This window comes from Lactuca saligna, chromosome 3 (assembly GCF_052625555.1).
Source record: "Lactuca saligna cultivar CGN05327 chromosome 3, ASM5262555v1, whole genome shotgun sequence".
NCBI lineage: Eukaryota > Viridiplantae > Streptophyta > Magnoliopsida > Asterales > Asteraceae > Lactuca > Lactuca saligna.
In genome coordinates this window covers 99,968,829-99,986,899 of record NC_136419.1, presented here as the reverse complement: position 1 = coordinate 99,986,899, position 18,071 = coordinate 99,968,829, and the positions used below count along the sequence as shown (strand labels likewise).

At 34.9% G+C, this 18,071-nt stretch overlaps 1 non-coding gene across 1 annotated transcript; it reads right to left on the bottom strand.

The window, feature by feature from the left end:
• Window positions 1-590: 590 nt before the first annotated feature.
• Window positions 591-698, bottom strand: LOC145038166 (small nucleolar RNA R71). Its single transcript, XR_013679230.1, has one exon. It is a non-coding gene; the product is annotated as a small nucleolar RNA R71 (small nucleolar RNA).
• Window positions 699-18,071: the final 17,373 nt, after the last annotated feature.

Sequence of the window (18,071 nt, the reverse complement as noted above, 5' to 3'; positions counted from 1 at the left end):
CATAGCTTCCTATCATACTACCACTCGAAGATCCAGAATCCGTATTCCACAAAAAGACAGATAAAAAGTTTGACGAATCAAGTAGCCGTTTTCAAACAAATAAGGACTTTGAAAGCTTCAATAACACTCCTAACAAGAAAGGCATTAGGCACAGACCAGCAAACGAGGAAGATTCGGAAGACAAAATAAAAATCGAGGGGGAAGAAATGGCGGACATCACCAGAATGACTATAGAAGATTACAAGAAGCGAATCCATGAGGATAATGGACCAGGACTTGTACCACAAAAAAATTTGACTGCAATAAACTTTGAGCTCAAGGGACATATTTTGTTGATGCTAAATGAAATTCCATTTTCTAGCAAGGACTATGAAGAGGCTTTCAAGTACACTGATGATGTGCTAGACATATCCAACTACTTCCATGTTCCAAATGTTTCAAGAGATGTGGTACTACTCAGGATGCTTCCTGTGACATTTATTGGGGATGCAAAAGTATGGTTGAATTCACTTGAGCCGAGAACAATTAGAACTTTGACCAACCTTCATGAAGCTTTCATTGAATAATTTAGCCCTCCATCAAATATTGCTAAACTCAAGAAAAAAATAGTTAACTTCCAACAAGAAAGTGGGGAGTCCTTATATGAAGCTTGGGGAAAGATACAAGGGATTGTTAAGACACTACCCACAACACGATTTAAACGTTCAACAAGAGGTTTCTATTTTCTATGATAGGCTAAATGTGATCACGAGGAAACTTCTTAACTCTCAATGACCGATGCCAAAGAAGGAACCGGTGGTGATTACGGATTTAATTGAATAGTTCGCAAAACACTCGCGGGTGTACCACAATCCACGTGATGATAATATTAGGAGAAAAGGGAGTAAGGATGGTGAAAATGAGACCATAGCAGCGGTATTATAAAAACTAGAGAATATAGATTAAAGAATGATGAAGATGGATCAATCTATACATGCCATACATGTGGGTTGTGAGAATTGCAATGGCCCACATTTGAAGAAAGATTATGACTTGGACGATAACGGTAACCGGAAAGCTCAAGTGTGACACTCAAGTGGAGACATATAAGACGAGGATTAGATTAAACCGAATTAAGGAGTGGTTGCCTTACAACGATACAAGAAGAAAAAGGACGAGAAGTATAGGAAACCCAATCGAGGCTTCTACCAAAAAGAACAACCACCACCCGAGATGAAGATAGACTTTGAGCCAATGCTTAATAGGTTTATGGAAGCCTATAAAGAATACATGATGCTACTAATTTTACCATGATAAATCATCAAGCTTCCATTAAGAACATTGAGACTCAACTTGGGCAATTAACAACACTTGTTAATGAGAGGTTACTTCCTAGAAATACCGATCCAAAACCACAACCTCACGTTATGGCTATATATAATGAAAAAGAGAAAGATTATGAGCCATTTATGATGTTTGATACAAGTGTTGAACAGCCTGATCCATGTCTAGAAGAAGAGAAGCCCGAAGTAGAAAAATATAATTCAGAATTGAGTTCTGTTTGGACCTCACGTTGTGGCACCCTTTCCACGTCGTGGCAACTAGAGAACAAAAATCCTTCATTTTCGAAACCATTCCAGCCCCCTATGTTATCCCATCTTGAGCCTTTAAACATATTCTGGAGCTGGAACAGCAGAAGTTCTTGGAGTAAGTACTATCTCTTTCAATAAATGCTCTATTTTTAAAGTGCACGGCTAAAATTCCCAAATTCGCTAAGGATGTGATAACTACCTGAAAAGAGTTGGAAAAAGCATCTACCATTGTTCTTAATGAGTTATGTTTTGCCACAATCATTGATGGATTGCCAATTCAGATGGGAGATCTGGGCTGAATAAATTTTCCTTGTGAATTTGGAAATTCCACTTTAATAAATTCTTTAGCCAATGTAACACCTAGATTTTCTTACACTAGATATACCCCAAAACACATTCCATACTTATAAAATTTTTACAAAATTTTTGGTATACACTGGCACACTGTAGCACAAAAAGCTATCACAAGGATCGTGTTGGCCGCAAGCACAGGATCGAGTCGGGGGCTACAATCTTTAACCTGGAAAACATTTACAAACAAAGAACGTAAGCCTCACGGGTTAGTAAATAAAACCTACAATAACATAAACACATAATCCAAATAACAAATAATCCATCAGACATATATATTCACAATATCTCATAAGAGATCTAACAGAAACCTTTTTGCATTATAATCCCATGCTTAGTAAAGCACTAAGCCCAAACCTATCAAATGATACCATCTCCAATCCGAGATTAATGTAAATCAATATATCAATATTTAATTATAACCAATTTAATTAATCAAGCACCATATCTCCAATTCGAAATAACATATTCAAATAATTATACCATCTTGAGGTACCATATAATGTCATAATAATCACCAATACACGTATACCAAAATGTACAAGTACCAACAACAACAAATGTTAGAGTAGTGTTACTCACCTGATCATTTGGTTGATACAACACTTCGGTCCTTGATCTATACAAGTTTCCCGTTCGTCACAAACCAGTACCTAACCAACAATTTCCAAGTTCCTTAGAACCTGTTATAATTTACCCTTAACTACAACCCGTGACTATTAGTCACCAAGCTCATTAAATACAATAATATATCAATACCATGCTTAAAACCATAAGCCAATAACCAAATCTACCATATCGGGACATTTCAGTAGATTAGGGTTTATAACCCTGACAGATCCAACTAACTATCTTACCGTGAGATTTACTTACAAATCTCACCAACACGTTCATAACAACACCATATCACGGATACAAGTATATATACATAACATATAATCAAATATATCAAATACCAACAATAATTTTGTATAAAATAGTTACATAATAATGAGGTAAGTTATACCTCCACGGTCTCATAACTCGACCCATATCACACGTATATCAACATAACTCCACCGGTATAATATCACGTAAACGACTCCCAGGCATCATCTCTACTTAAATGCATCAAAATCCTCTAAATGACATCAAAACACTTGTTTCTATACTCTGGAAGCTCTCACGTAGTCAGCATTATTAGCTCACGTCGCGAGCAATGTCCAGACATGGTCCTGCCACGCATTGCACTCTCCTGCCACGTGTCTCGTCAATTCATCATGTCTCACGTCGTAAGAATCACTTGCTCACGTCGTGAGAGTCAAATGTCACGTTGTGAAAATTATGATTCACATATTGGTGGTCAAAGGTTGACCTTTGACTTGACTTCTATTGACTTTTTCATAATAACATCCTACTTTCATATCAACTTTAAATAGCCATAACTTTCTCATACGAACTCCATTTTCAGTAAACTTTATATCCACGGAATCGTCACCACATGAACTAAAATATTCTTCAACATTATTTTAATAATTAAAATTTCTAAAAATGAACCCTTTCTGTTTATCTCACCTATCCCTTTCATAGTATCAATATTTCATAAAATAACACTTGTTACGAAAAACCGGGTGTCATAAGTCTTCCCCCCTTCAAAAGATTCTGTCCCTGGAATCTCCTGAAGTTTCATGATATTTTCAAGAATTTCATTAACTTATAGTCCTTCTTTGAAGAACTATTGAATCACATCCTCCATCACAATTACTATCACAATTTACTATTATTTTCTTAGCATAAATGCCCCATACATTTACACCACAATACACATATGTCTTTATCAACAATGATAACCATTTTCAATACAAAATGGTTATTAGCTATCAATTACTATCAAATTTCTACATCTCATTTTAAACTTCTTTCGATTATTAACATTTTTTTTCGAGCCTCACAATCGGCTAACATTTCTTCGTGAAAAGTTCATAACACTGAAAAATCTCACATAATAAGGATAGGAACATATTCACTATCCTTAAATAATTCTACTTAATCATATTATTTTAATTACTATCATTGGATTCTTTTCAACAAGTAGTACACACTTACTACTTAATTAAAATCAACTATTTCTATTTACTATTCTCAACTATCACTTTGTACTTGATTTAGGACTCCTTCCAAGTTACGAGTATTTCACTATTACCAAATAAATTAGCTACACACCATGATCTCCAATCCGAGATCACACATACCATTAATTATCAATTATTACCGAATATCATATCGGTGAATACCACATTTCCACATCTCATCATTCACATGAATTTATTACATCAAAATTTCTCTAATCCACCAAATCCATTATGGTTTTTAATACCGTAATGTAAATCTGATACATAGTAAATCATCCTTATCCTCGTGGTAACTCAGATACAAAGATTACCATACATATATTTTCAATTCTTGCGGTATCTCCAATCCGAGATTACCACCATATCATGTCATACTTGTCACATTTCATTGGTATCCCCAATCTAGGATAACCATTTTGTCATACCTGTCACATTCCAGTGACATTTCCAATCGAGGATATCCACCATATCGTACACATACTAGTGGTATCTCCAAACCAAGATAACCACCAAATCATACATGTACCAGTGGTATCTCCAATCCAAGATAACCACCAAATCATACCTGTACCAGTGGTATCTCCAAACCAAGATAACCACTAAATCAAAAATATGTATGTATGTGTATATATTTCCGTTTCTATGGTATCTCCAACCCGAGATAACACTATAATTCCTTTCAATTCACATGATAACTCTAATACCGAAGTTATCCTTATATTCATTTCCATATTTTTCTCAGGATACTTCAAATAACAACATTTTCCTGTTATTGCCACTTGATGACAAATATACGAATCCAAATTTTTGTAAGCAAAACAAATTTTACTCATATTCACTAACCATCTAAAAAATATTACTACCTCAAAAATTTATATCTGAAGTATCAGTTTCTTCTACAAGGTTCATATCCCGAAAATATTTCTTCTCACATCTCTCAAATTCATCATGAATAATATTAAGTATCATGCTTTCAATCAAGAACACACTTTTAACTTCATAATTTACAGTCACATTGTGGCTCTAATCTTGTATCACAAACACGGTAAATAATTATCAACTCACACAATTGAAAGATAGATACTAAACATTAATCAACCGTACATGGTAATATTATGGACTATCTTCCAAAAAAAGTCATTTAGTTGAAAATCATCCCTAGACAAAATTTAATACTTACATTGTGTTCCATCTATACTCACGTTGTGACCATGATCATTCTCCACCTTGTGACTCTCATATCGTGATTTTACATCTGTCATGTTGTGACCTTACCTTCCTCACATCATGATCTACATTCCTCACATCACAATCTACATTCCTCACGTCGTGACCTACACAATTCAATTATAGCAATGTACTTAATTCTCACGTCGTGATAGTACCATGCACACGTCATGAGAGTCAAAGTACATTGATGTTCTTCATTTTGACTATATCACACATCATAATCGTTGTATCATATACTTCAAATCGTCATGCCTCATATCTCGTTGTATGCCTCGCAACCGTACATCGCAACGTACCATGTACACCGTGTCGTCCGCTGCAATAACACTGATCTTCTCATACACGATATCATCCAATGTCCAGCCTCTCAATGGTGATTGATTTTAATTGATAGGGAAAAAGGTCCCGACAATTACAAATCAATATTTTACAAAAATTCTAACTATTCAAACAATTTTATTACTAATATTTCACCATATAATTTCATTTAAATCACATCACGAATCACAACACCCACTATGTCGTGCATAGCACATATACCATTTCGTGTACCAAAATTCTTCCTGCAATTTGTGTGTGTGTGCGTGTGTGTGTGTGTGTATATATATATATATATATATAAATATAATTGTTCCAAGTTATTTTTACCAGGCATAATCAAATAACATTTTCCACCTTACGATTTAAGTTTAGGTATTTACTATAAGCACCTAATTCACTTAAACCACAACTTTGATACCATCTTGTAACTACTTGTGACACCTGTTTTTTCGTAACATGTGTTATTTTATGAAATAAAGATACTATGAAAGTGGTAGGTGAGATAAACCCTGGAAAGGGTTAATTTTTATAAATGTTAATTATTAAAATATTATTGAAGAATATTGTGGTTCGTGTGATGACGATTCCATGGATATAAAGTTTGTTGAAAACGGAGTTCGTATAAGAAAGTTGTGACTATTTAAAGTTGAGATGAAAGTAGGATACTATTATGAGAAAGTCAACGGAAGTCAAGTCAAAGGTTAACCTTTGACCACCACAATGTGAATCATGATTGTCACAATGTGAGATTTGACTCTCACGATGAGTGTAAGTGATTCTAACGATGTGAGACAAAATGAATCGACGAGACATGTAGCGGGAGAGTGCGGAGCGTAGCAGGACCATGAATGCACATTACTCACTACGTGAGCTAATAATGCTCACGATGTGAGAGCTTGCAAAGTATAAAAATGAGTGTTTTGATGTCATTTTGAGGATTTTGACGCATTTAAGCGGAGATGCTGCTCGAGAGTTGTTTACATGATATTATACTGATGGAGTTATACCGATATACGTGTGATACGGGCCGAGTTATGAGACCGTGGAGGTATAATTTACCTAGTTATTATGTAATTGTTTTATACAACATTATTATTGGGATTTGATATATTTGAGTATATGTTATGTATATATACTCGTATCCGTGATATGGTGCTGTTATGAACCTGTTGGTGAGATTTTTAAGTAAATCTCATAGTAAGATAGTTTGTTGGGATTGTCAGGGTTATAAACTCTAATCTACTGAAATGTCCCGATATGGTAGATTTGGTTATTGTCTTATAGGGTTAATCCTAGTATTGATATATTATTGTATTTAATAAGCTTAGTGACTAATAGTCATAGGGTGTAGTTAAGGGTAAATTATATCAGGTTCTAAGGAACTTGGAAATTGTTGGTTAGGTACCGATTTGTGACGAATGGGAAACTTGTATAGATCAAGGACCGAAGTTGTGTATCAACCAAATGATCAGGTGAGTAACACTACTCTAACATATGTTGTTGTTGGTACCTGTACATTTTGGTATATTTGTATTGGTGATTATTATGACATTATATGGTACCTCAAGATGGTATAATTATTTGAATATGTTATCTCGAATTGGAGATATGGTTCTTGATTAATTAAATTGGTTATAATGAAATATTGATATATTGATTTACATTAATCTCGGATTGGAGATGGTATCATTTGATAGGTTTGGGCTTAGTGCTTTACTAAGCATGGGATTATAAGGCAAACAGGTTTTTGTTAGATCTCTTAGGAGTGAATATATTTATCTGATGGATTATTTGTTATTGGGATTATGTGTTTATGCTATTGTAGTTGTTATTCACTAAGCCGTGAGGCTTGCATTTTTTTTTTTGTAAATGTTTTGCAGGTTAAGGATTGTAGTGCACAACTCAATCCTGTGCCTGCAGCCAACACGATCCTTGTGATAGCTTCTTGTGCTCTAGTATGCCAATGTATACCAAAAATATTTTTAAATTTTTTATAATTATGGAATGTATTTTGGGGTATACCTGGTGTAAGAAAATATGGGCGTTACAGTAGATTTGAGGGTTAGCATCAATTTAATGCCATACTATTTTTACGAGAAGTTAGGTCCACCAAAGTTACAAAACACAAGAATGACATTTCGAATTCCATATCTCTAAAATACTCATCCACGTTGGATTTTCGAAGATTTATTGGTGAAGGTTGGGAAATTTATTTTTCCAGTTGATTTTTTCATATTGGATATGAAAAAATATGAAGACCTTCCCATAATCTTAGGAAGACCATTCTTGAGCATCGTAAGAGCCCCGTTGACATCCATGACTCAAAGCTCATACTTCATGTAGAAGATGAAGAAATAACTTTTGAAATGAGTCAAAAAGTGGTTTATGACAAGCCAAGATATGAAGTGTTAAGTTTGAGTGATTTGGAAGAAAAAAATCTTAATGAGCAAGATGAGATTGAGAAATTGATGGAGGAAGAGTTGAAAGCTTAGGAGAAGCCTCAAGTGTAAGAAGTAAAGTTTTCCAAGCCAAGATCTTCAATTGCTATGAACTTTGAAGTATTCACGTTCACTACAACCAAGGATCAAGTGGAATAGGCAAGTGATGAAGAAGAAGAAGACGATTCGGGTGATAATGATGACATAAATGGCGAGGATATGGGTGAAGAATTAGAAGAGCCAATAACTGCCAATATGGAGGTAGAATGTAGTTGTGATTTAATCGAGTATGAAATACGATATCAGAGTCATGTAAGAATGATGAACACAAGATCTAAATAAAGTCTGTTTAGCTTGATTAACCTTTATGAAGTACAAAGAATATTCAGAGAATACAATGTGAATGATGAAGTTCTCCTATAACTCTAGTAATCATCCTATATATATATGTATATATATGCATATGTATATATATATATATATATATATATATATATATATATGGATCAAGAAAGCATACAAAAAAATACAAGGGACTATGACACTTAAGTTTCGAAACATAATGCTCTTATAATAAACAATATACAAACAAGATTCGACACAAAAATAGACTAAGACACATTTTGACACCTCACAATACTTTCGAGCTCAACATTCTCCCCCTTTGTAAGAAGTGTCGAATCTAATTTAATAGCATCTGGCCTGCTTGATGAATCACTCTTCGGATCTCTGAATACCAATTGATAATCTTCTTAATCTCAGCCTTGTCACCATCATTATTCTTCTTGCAACTATTCCTACGAACAATTAAATTCATATAGTGAGAATTTGTATATCTCTCCACATCACAGGCTTGAAACAAGAACTATGTATTATTTCCTTTCATGTTCTTCCCAACAAAAACTACTCCCAGGGCTTCAATCAAATTTCACCATCAACATACGACTTCAAATCTACTTGACTCTTCAATAAAGACTAGGGCACTGAAATTTGTTTACCAATGGCCAAATCTAACTCAACATTAGTTAATGTAAGATATTTATAAGACTTGTCTATGAATAACTTGATGTGAGAAAACCCAATCAAAAAATCTTCTTTGCAGGTTAGTTGAAGCTTCAAAACATCAGTACCTTTCAAAATTTTGGCCACACAAACTAAGTCATGAAGATTCATCAGAGGAAAGTCCGCAACTGAAAAATCGACTACAACATTATTTGCTATGACAATGTGAAAACAGTAATTCTGCAATACTCCTTCGAATAAAATGTCCTTGGAGATATTGAGAACCCAAACTATTTGGACCAAAGACCTTATTTCCTCTTCTCTCTTTCCTAGAACTGCATGAAATCTAAATTTCATTCCTTTGAATACTTCTCTATCAAATTTATCAGCAACCTGATACCTAGAAGCCAAGAATATTGTCTTATTAACTGGGAAATCCAATTGATTGAAATCTGTGTTTTCTATGGCAAAAATCTTCTTTGGTATTTTATCGAAATCATACATTTCTCCTGTAACAACCAAGGGTTCTATATTCTCATAGCAAAAATGTTTAGCAAGATCTCCTTTTTCCATACCAGGAGGATCGTTTGCTCATTGTCAAAGTATGCTTTCAATTTGCCTTTGTTTCTCCATCTTTGCTTCGACTGTAACTTTCTTCACTTTTGGAGTAAGCTCAAAACTAATGCCTTTTCCCTTGATTTTATTAGCCTCTGTTATTTTTGGTGGAGGTGGATTTGAAGACAAGTTTGATCCTCCAATAACAACTCTTTTTGTAAATGACCTTGTTTTAGTTGTTGTTGTCGAAGTTATTGGATAAGAACTCTTAGGCATCGAATAGGGAATTTGAGTAGATTTTACTTTACCCACTACATTCGCATCCTCACTAGTTTTCCCTGAACTAAATTCTCCCTTATCTAATCTTGAACTCATGCCAACACCTTTCCTTTCTCCCCCTTGCACCCCTATGTAAACAGGTGGGGCATCTGTTCGCATTAGATTGACAAACTTCACAAGTGGGGCCAATTCATTTTGAATTGTGGACTCCCACAAAAAAAAATTTTATTCAATAATTCATGAGTAAGCGATGATGATGAAGAAGAACCAAACTTTGAAACTAAGTCCTTCAAAGCTGCCAACAATTTATCAATTTTTGCAAAACTCTGAGCATCCACCTCAGCTTTCTTGTCAACCTTGGGAATCATGGAATTATACCATTTGAAAATTTTTGTTACATCATCAACAATGATATCGATCTTACTATGAAGAGACAAACAATTTTGATCCAAAGCTGTAACCTCCTTCGCCATATCAACACGTAACTCTTCAATTTTCAGATTGACATTTTCTCGAATAGTCTTCACATCCTTCACAACAAAACATACCTTTCTTGGACAATATATTTCAATTTTTTAAGTACTTCATTAAAAGTTGAAGATTGAGCTTTGAAATGATTCACATTATTTCTGTCCATTTGCTCAAAGTCATTCCTTAATCGAAGCTTTTGAGTCTTTAGCATCACATCAACTTCGATTCCAGACACATAGTTTTGACCCCTGCATCTGCTTGAAGCTGTAATAAGGAATTAAGTTTCCTGTTGAGAATCTTAAACTGCTTTCAAGACATCACCACGTGATCAGGAATATTTTTCTCTTCTGGATCAAACTCTATATCTGCAAATGATCCCATAAACTTACCATCATCAGTGGCATCATCATATTGAACTATTTTTGGATCTTTAGTGGATCGAGATGGAATAATGATGTAATGGGTTGATTGAGGATGTGTTCAAAGGTTGGTGATTGTGTAGGTTGTGGTATAGTAGTAGAAGTTGAAGTATGGAAGGGTGGTAAAGAAGTGGTAGTGTCAATGGTTGATATGTCAAAATATGATGAAATGATAATAGAAGATGTACCTTGTGCTTGTGAGTTCGACACTCCATCACCCATGTTGACATTTACGGCCATATGAGATATGTTCACATTGATGTCTGAAGTTCAAACTTCCTCATTAAATGACTCGGTATTCGAAACTCTGGGTGTTGTGACAACAGTCTGCTAAGGATTGGAAAAATACGAATCACCTTGTTTAGTGGTTGTGTCCACGTTAGATGCTTTCATAGTGCCACCAGGACTTTCAGTCTCCTTGACATTCGATTTGAGTAGAGAGCCCCTCGTTGGTGACGGAATACCCGTATCAAAATCGCGAAGTGGCGATTCAAGTATAACTTCTTCCATTAAATCTTTAGCAACCTTTGGCTTCTTTTTCTTCTTGGAAATATGTTTCACCTACTCCTTTTCAATTGATTTGTGGCTTGTGATTAATCTTCGAAACAACTTTGGGAGAAAAACTACTTGACCTTTCTGGTGAGTGATGTAGCCTGTGAGCCATTTTCTTCAATCGTTTCAAAATACAAGATTTCAGAGGCATAGTCTCCTTCACAAGTGTAGAAGTTTCTTCTATAATTGGCTTAACAAACTTCTTTGGAGGTGGATCTAACTTAATAGTTTTCTTTGGAGGTGGCTTTTCAACTTTCTCAATTTGTTCAGGGCTAGGTTTCGAAGGACTAGCCATAAGATATTTCTTTGATCCTCTTCGCTTCTTCGAAGGACCGCCAACACTCTTGGGTAACAAAACTCCAATTTCAATCGAAGGATTAACAGTTTTCAAGTAAGCCACTAACACTGTATGAGAAGGATCAACCTTTCGAAACATAACATCCAGAATACGTGAAATAGTTGGACACATATCAATATCATCCTCCACCATCTTCGAAAGCTGATACAAAGAAAATTATGCTACATGTGCATCATCTGGAACCTGAATCCCCTCATTTTCATAAGCAAACTTCTAGATAAGACTCCGGTAACGAGCACATTAAAAATACCACTAACAATATTTATGTTTCCAATGCTTTTAACAAACTCCTCCAACAACTGTATAGCATAATCAACTTGCAAATCATAATAGATACCCGCAACCATCACATAAATCTCTAATTTCGCCTTATGCAGACCAACAACTCTTCCAACCAAACATCTAATGAAAATGCCAAACAAGAAATTCCATATACAAGGTAGAGAAGACATCTTAAATTCACTTATCTTTTTCAAAAGTGGTTGATGACCCATTTCATTGAACATGTGCACCACTTGTTCATTCGAAACCTCATAGAAAGGTTGTCATTTATCAACTGCAAAGTAACCACTTTAAGTGTTTTGCTATAAACCACAGTTGAACCAACAAGAGATGACCAAGACAACAACACAAAAAAGGAAGAAAACATGGTCGTAGATAGAATAGAGTTATTCAAAACCAAGATGAACATTTTTAGACCTTTAGGATATTGAGAAATATCAGGTTGAACTCATAAATTTATACTTTGAATCTTCATGAGTGTTTAAGAAGTGTTGTTATCAGTGGTCTGGGATGGATCAGTTTGATCATGAGTTGCTGCCATTGTTAGGGTTTAAGATCTTTGTGTGAAAACGAAGAGTAAAAAGGCAAGTAAATTTGGGGAAACTTTTGGATTATATAAAGTTGGAATGAAATCCCTAAAACCCTTTTTGTACATAAACCTCGGGTTTGAATTTGAAACGGTTGATCATTAAATTACTAACACATGGTTCCATGAAAACCGGGCCTGTAGCCATAAAATTAGCCACGTTTGAAAAGTGACGATCACTTTTTGCCTTGAAAACCGCACAACTACTAAATCGTCACATCCAACAGACTGTTCATTTTCCCCAATGGAATAAGAACCATCGGTAACCCTTCGGCATAGAGGTTGGGCTTTTTCACTTTTAGGTTGAAAAGCGAAGTCATTTTCCAGACTTGCGAAATCATCAATCATAGTTGGTATTACTGAGAACCTCAAGGATTTCGTGAGTACAAAGTGTGCCAAAGATAAAATAAGAAGTAAGTTAAGAAAATTTTGGTTCTGTGATGTCAATTATGAATCTACATAAAGTAGTAAGATCCCAGGAAAGGATTACCTCATTCTACATCAAGAGAGATGTCAAACAACTTGTGTGGTTTCCCATGAATTATAGTCGAATACTCATAGAGGAGTATCGAAGGGCGTGTTTTAACTGGCTTCGAGGGTGGATAACATATATCATTATATATCACAACTTAACATAAGTGCGAGAAATTGTAAACGAAATTACATATTTGACCAGTGTTGTCAGTGACAAGTATGCATTGGAAAAATATTTCTAGTAACAAAGGATTGAAAATATATTAAGAAGGAAATCATATTAAAAAAATGGATCTTGTTGGGTAAAAATGTTGTGGGTTTCGAACATTTTAGCAAGGCTAGACAAAACGAAAGAATATGATTTTGAATATCAATAGATGGTACTGCAACAAATGTTTCGTTAAAAACTTTAACTAAAAAGTTCACCGTGAATTCCTTGTAAATTTCGAAATTTTGGGTTTCGCTTTCTTCGCGGTCTCATGAATCTAGATCATAAACACAGATTGCTTACATACCTATAACCTGGTTGTTTTCGACCAGGGATGTCTTTTGTATGTGTCGTAGTGTGTGATCTTGAAATAACATTAGGATGAAAAAGGTTGGTTAAAGAATCAAAATGTACCTCTGCTATAAGTGGACCAAGCAGGAAATTCTTAACTAAGTTGAAAAGAGTAAGGTAGCTAAGTGATTAATGGGAATATAACCTGATTGGGAAGGAATTCTCATGATGAGAGATCCATTAAGGCTTCAAATACCCATTGAGTCTTGGAGGTTTGGGACAACATGTTGCAACACGCTTCTAGGGACACCTAACTAGTGCAAAGTATTGAAATTATACATTTCCCTAAAGCTGCAATGCATGTTCCACCAAAGATTTTCACAAGTAAGCTTCACAAAACAAGTTAACAAAACAAAAATATTTTTGGATTATTGGTTTTGAAATGAAAAGAACAAAATAAGAAAATCTTTTTGATTTTTTTTTGAATTGAAATAACAAAACAATTTTTTTTTGTTGGTTTTGTGTTTTTGTTATGGAAAATGAACTAAACATGCAAAAGCTACAGTAACAACTATAGTGAGTTAAAGTAACGAAACACATATAAAATCAGTATGAGGACTTTCGAAATCGAAGCATGTCGAACGCTGAATGGTGAATAGTAACCTCTGAACGGATCAGTGTAAGGTTGACATCACTTTCCTTTATGACGAACTCAGACCCGGAACAACATTCACGTCAATCATTCCTATGCCCAGTAAAATTTGAAGAAAATTCTTTTCATCCAATGGTTTTGTAAAGATATCAACAAGCTGATCAGTTGTCTTTACAAAGTGAACTTCTATATTTACATCTTAAATATGATTTTTGATAAAGTGATAACGAAATGTGATGTGTTTTGTCTTCGAATGTTACACATGATTATGAGAGATGCGTATAGCACTTTGTGAGTCACAATACAATGAAATTTTCTTCATGTTGATTGCCCAATCACGTAGTTGACTTTAAATCCATATGATTTGAGAAGTGAAAGGTGAAACAACAACATATTCGGCTTCTACTGTAGAAATCGAAACACATGTTTGCCTTTTCGATTGCCAGCTACAAGTTTCCCATCCAAAAGTTAACATTCACCACTTGTGCTTTTACGATCAAGTTGACAACCACCCAAGTCATCACCTGAAAATTCTTGAATGAAAAATCATGTTTTCGAAGGATAGCACAATCCTAACGATACTGTGTCTTTTAGATAACGAAAAATATTCTTGACTGCTGTAAAATGTTATTCCCTAGGATTCGATTGGTACCTAGCACAATTGCACACAACAAACATAATATCAGGTCTACTAGTCGTTAGGTATTGTAACGAACCTATCATGCTTCAGTACAATGTAGATCAACAGCTGGCTTGACTAATGAAGGACCAAGGCTTGTTCCAATTGCCATAGGTACTCGCAACTTTGAATAATTCGTCATGCCAAACTTTTCAAGAAAATTTCGAGAGTATTTCTCTTGATTGATAAAGATTCCTTCTCTTCTTTGACGAATGTTTAATCCTAGAATTTTTTTTATTTTCCATATCATGCTCATCTCAAACTGGCTTTTCATCATTTTTTCAAATTCTCTAGACAATTGAGTGTCAGTTGAACCAAAAATAATATCATCAACATAAATTTAAACAAGCATGATATGATTCCCAACTTTCTTTCGAAAGAGAGTGGGATCAACTAATCCTTGTTTAAATTTCAATGATTTTAAGAAATTAGTAAGAGTGGTATACCAAGAACGCGAAGCTTGTTTAACTCCATAAACAACCTTGTCTAAAACATAACAATATTCATGATACTGAGAATTGATAAAACCTGGGGGTTGCTCGACATACACCGTTTCTTTAAGCACTCCATTAAGAAAAGCACACTTTACATTCATTTGATATACATCAAAATCCTTGTGTGCTGCGTAGGCTAAAAAGATTCGAATAGCCTCGAGTCTGGAGACAAGGGAAAAGGTTTCTTCATAATCGATATGTTCTTGTTACACATATCCTTTTACTATTAGACTAATCTTGTTTCAAAATATGTTCCCTTCTTTATAAGTTTTTATTTTTGAAAATCCATTTAAAGCCTATTACTAATACATATTTAGGTTTCGGAACAAGTCTCCACACCTTATTTCTTTCGAATTCAGCCAATTTGGATTGCATAGAAACAATCTAATCAGGATCTTCCATAGCAATCTTAACTGACTTTTGTTCAATTTTTGTAATAAACATATTGAACATACAAAACTCTTGATTAGCATTTAATACTTCATTCTTCGCACGTAGTTGAGCTCTTTTTAAAACTCTAGCTTGAGGATCACTAAGAATTTGTTCGTGTGGATGTCTTCGTGTCCATCTATCCATTGGTGGATATGCAGGATCAAAATCTAATGGTGCATCTTCGAATGGTTCATCTGTTTCGGAACCATTACTTGCAACAGACACTTGATCAGTTGAATCATGAAAAATTTCATTTTTTGAATGTAAAGTATTCATGTGAGATTCATTTTGCTCCCCCTCAACACTTAGATCATTATCAGGACGCTCCCCCTCAACATCAACATTTAATTTTCCTTACTCACCCTCGAAAGTATGCTACCGCTCATCCACATTAGTCGAAGTCAAGTGCTCTCCCTCCACTTGAGCATTAGTAGATTCAAGTAGAGTTTCGTTATTCATTGGATAATTGGTTGATGAAACCGTATCGTCAATATCCTGTGTGATAGTCGAATCATCAGTGTGTTTCAATGCTTCAGGCACACGATTGTCATCAACATTGATTTCTGCATCATCAATATCCCTATCAGGAACACCAAAAATTAAATCATAATCAAAATCGAATGAATTCAAAATTTGAGATTCATCAGTTGATTCATTAACAATTGGTTTTTGTTCAAAGCATTTTTCGACTCTTTTAACATAGTAATCATCAAATGTAAGATTAAAAGTTTCTTCAATTTTCATGGTTCGTTTGTTTAACACCCTATAAGCAACAAAATTATGAGAATAGCCCAAGAGTATTCATTCATTAGCTTTTGACTGAAACGTCGAAAGATTATCCTTAAGATTCATAATAATACATCTGCAACCAAAAACACAGAAAAATTGAACATTTTGTTTCTTGTTGTTAATTATTTCTTAAATGGCTATATTGAATCGAAGATGTATAAAAGACCGATTTTGAGTAAAACAAGCCATTGAAACTGCTTCAGCCCAAAGATACCGTGGAAGATTCGCATATATAAGCATTGTTCTAGCAGCTTCGCAAATGGATTGATTCCGCCTTTCGACAAAACCATTTTGTTGAGGCGTGTAAGGATAGGAAAAGTTACGCAAAATTCCTTTGCTAGTTAAGAACAAATCAATAACTTTGTCCTTGAATTCTGAGCTATTGTCACTTTTGATATTTCGAATCTTTTTCTTTAAACTCACTTCAATATGCTTAATGAAGTCGATCATTGCTTGAGCTGTTTCTGACTTTAAACGAAGAAAATATATCCAAGTAAACCTAGAAAAATCATCAACAATAACGAAAATGCACATCTTCTTGTTGAGAGTTTCAACAATCGAAGGACCAGAAAGGTCAATATTAAGAAGTTCTAAAGCTTCAACAATCATCAAATCAATAACTATCGGATGACCTTATCTATGTTGCTTCCCTTTTTCACAAGCTACAAATAAAGTATCATTATCAAATTTTAATACTAGAAAACCACAAACAAGATCATTTAACACCAATTTCTTCATATTCTTGAAATTCAAGTGAGAAAGTCTTTGATGCTACAATGTAACGCCCAGAATCAGGAAGACCAAGAAAAGAAAGGTTAAGCTATAAATCTAGAGTCAACTCGTCGAGTCTAGGGAGGAACTCGGCGAGTCGGAGCGGGATCCGGGTCATTGAGTAAGTGACCAACTCGGCGAGTCAGTGAGTGGACTCGGCGAGTCTGGTCTGGGCGAGAAAAACCCTAATCCCAGGGGTTGTGCCCTATATATAGCACATTATAACCCACCCTCAGCCTCTTTGCTCCCCTTTTGAGTCCCAGAAACCCTAGTTTTACGTGAGCCTTCATTATTTGAGAGAATAGAGCCTTGAAGGATGGAATCTTGGAGAGAGGCTTGAAGATCAAGGGCTTTTGCTGCAAAGGAGTGGTGTAGATCCGGGATTTACTTCATTTGGAGCTTTCATTTGAGGTAATAGTCTATTGTTTGGGCTAATGTGCATCTAGATTTATCTTATGTTTGATTGTTGGGCATTTTGAGTATGGATGAGATCCATTTCGAGTTAGAAGCCTAGATCTGAAGTTGCTACTTTAGATCTAAGTGTATCTTGGTCTAGAGAATCATAAAGCATCAGTTTATGGGTTGATTGTTAAGCCCCTTTGTTTTAAACCCTAACTTATAGTGTTTTGGGCCTAGATCTCCTTAGCTACACGTAAAGTTTTCCACTTTACGTAAGGAATAGGCTTTAGAAGAGTGGATCTACAGTTTGGAGTCCATGCATGACTTAAAAGCCTCTTATTATGTGAAGGACTGAA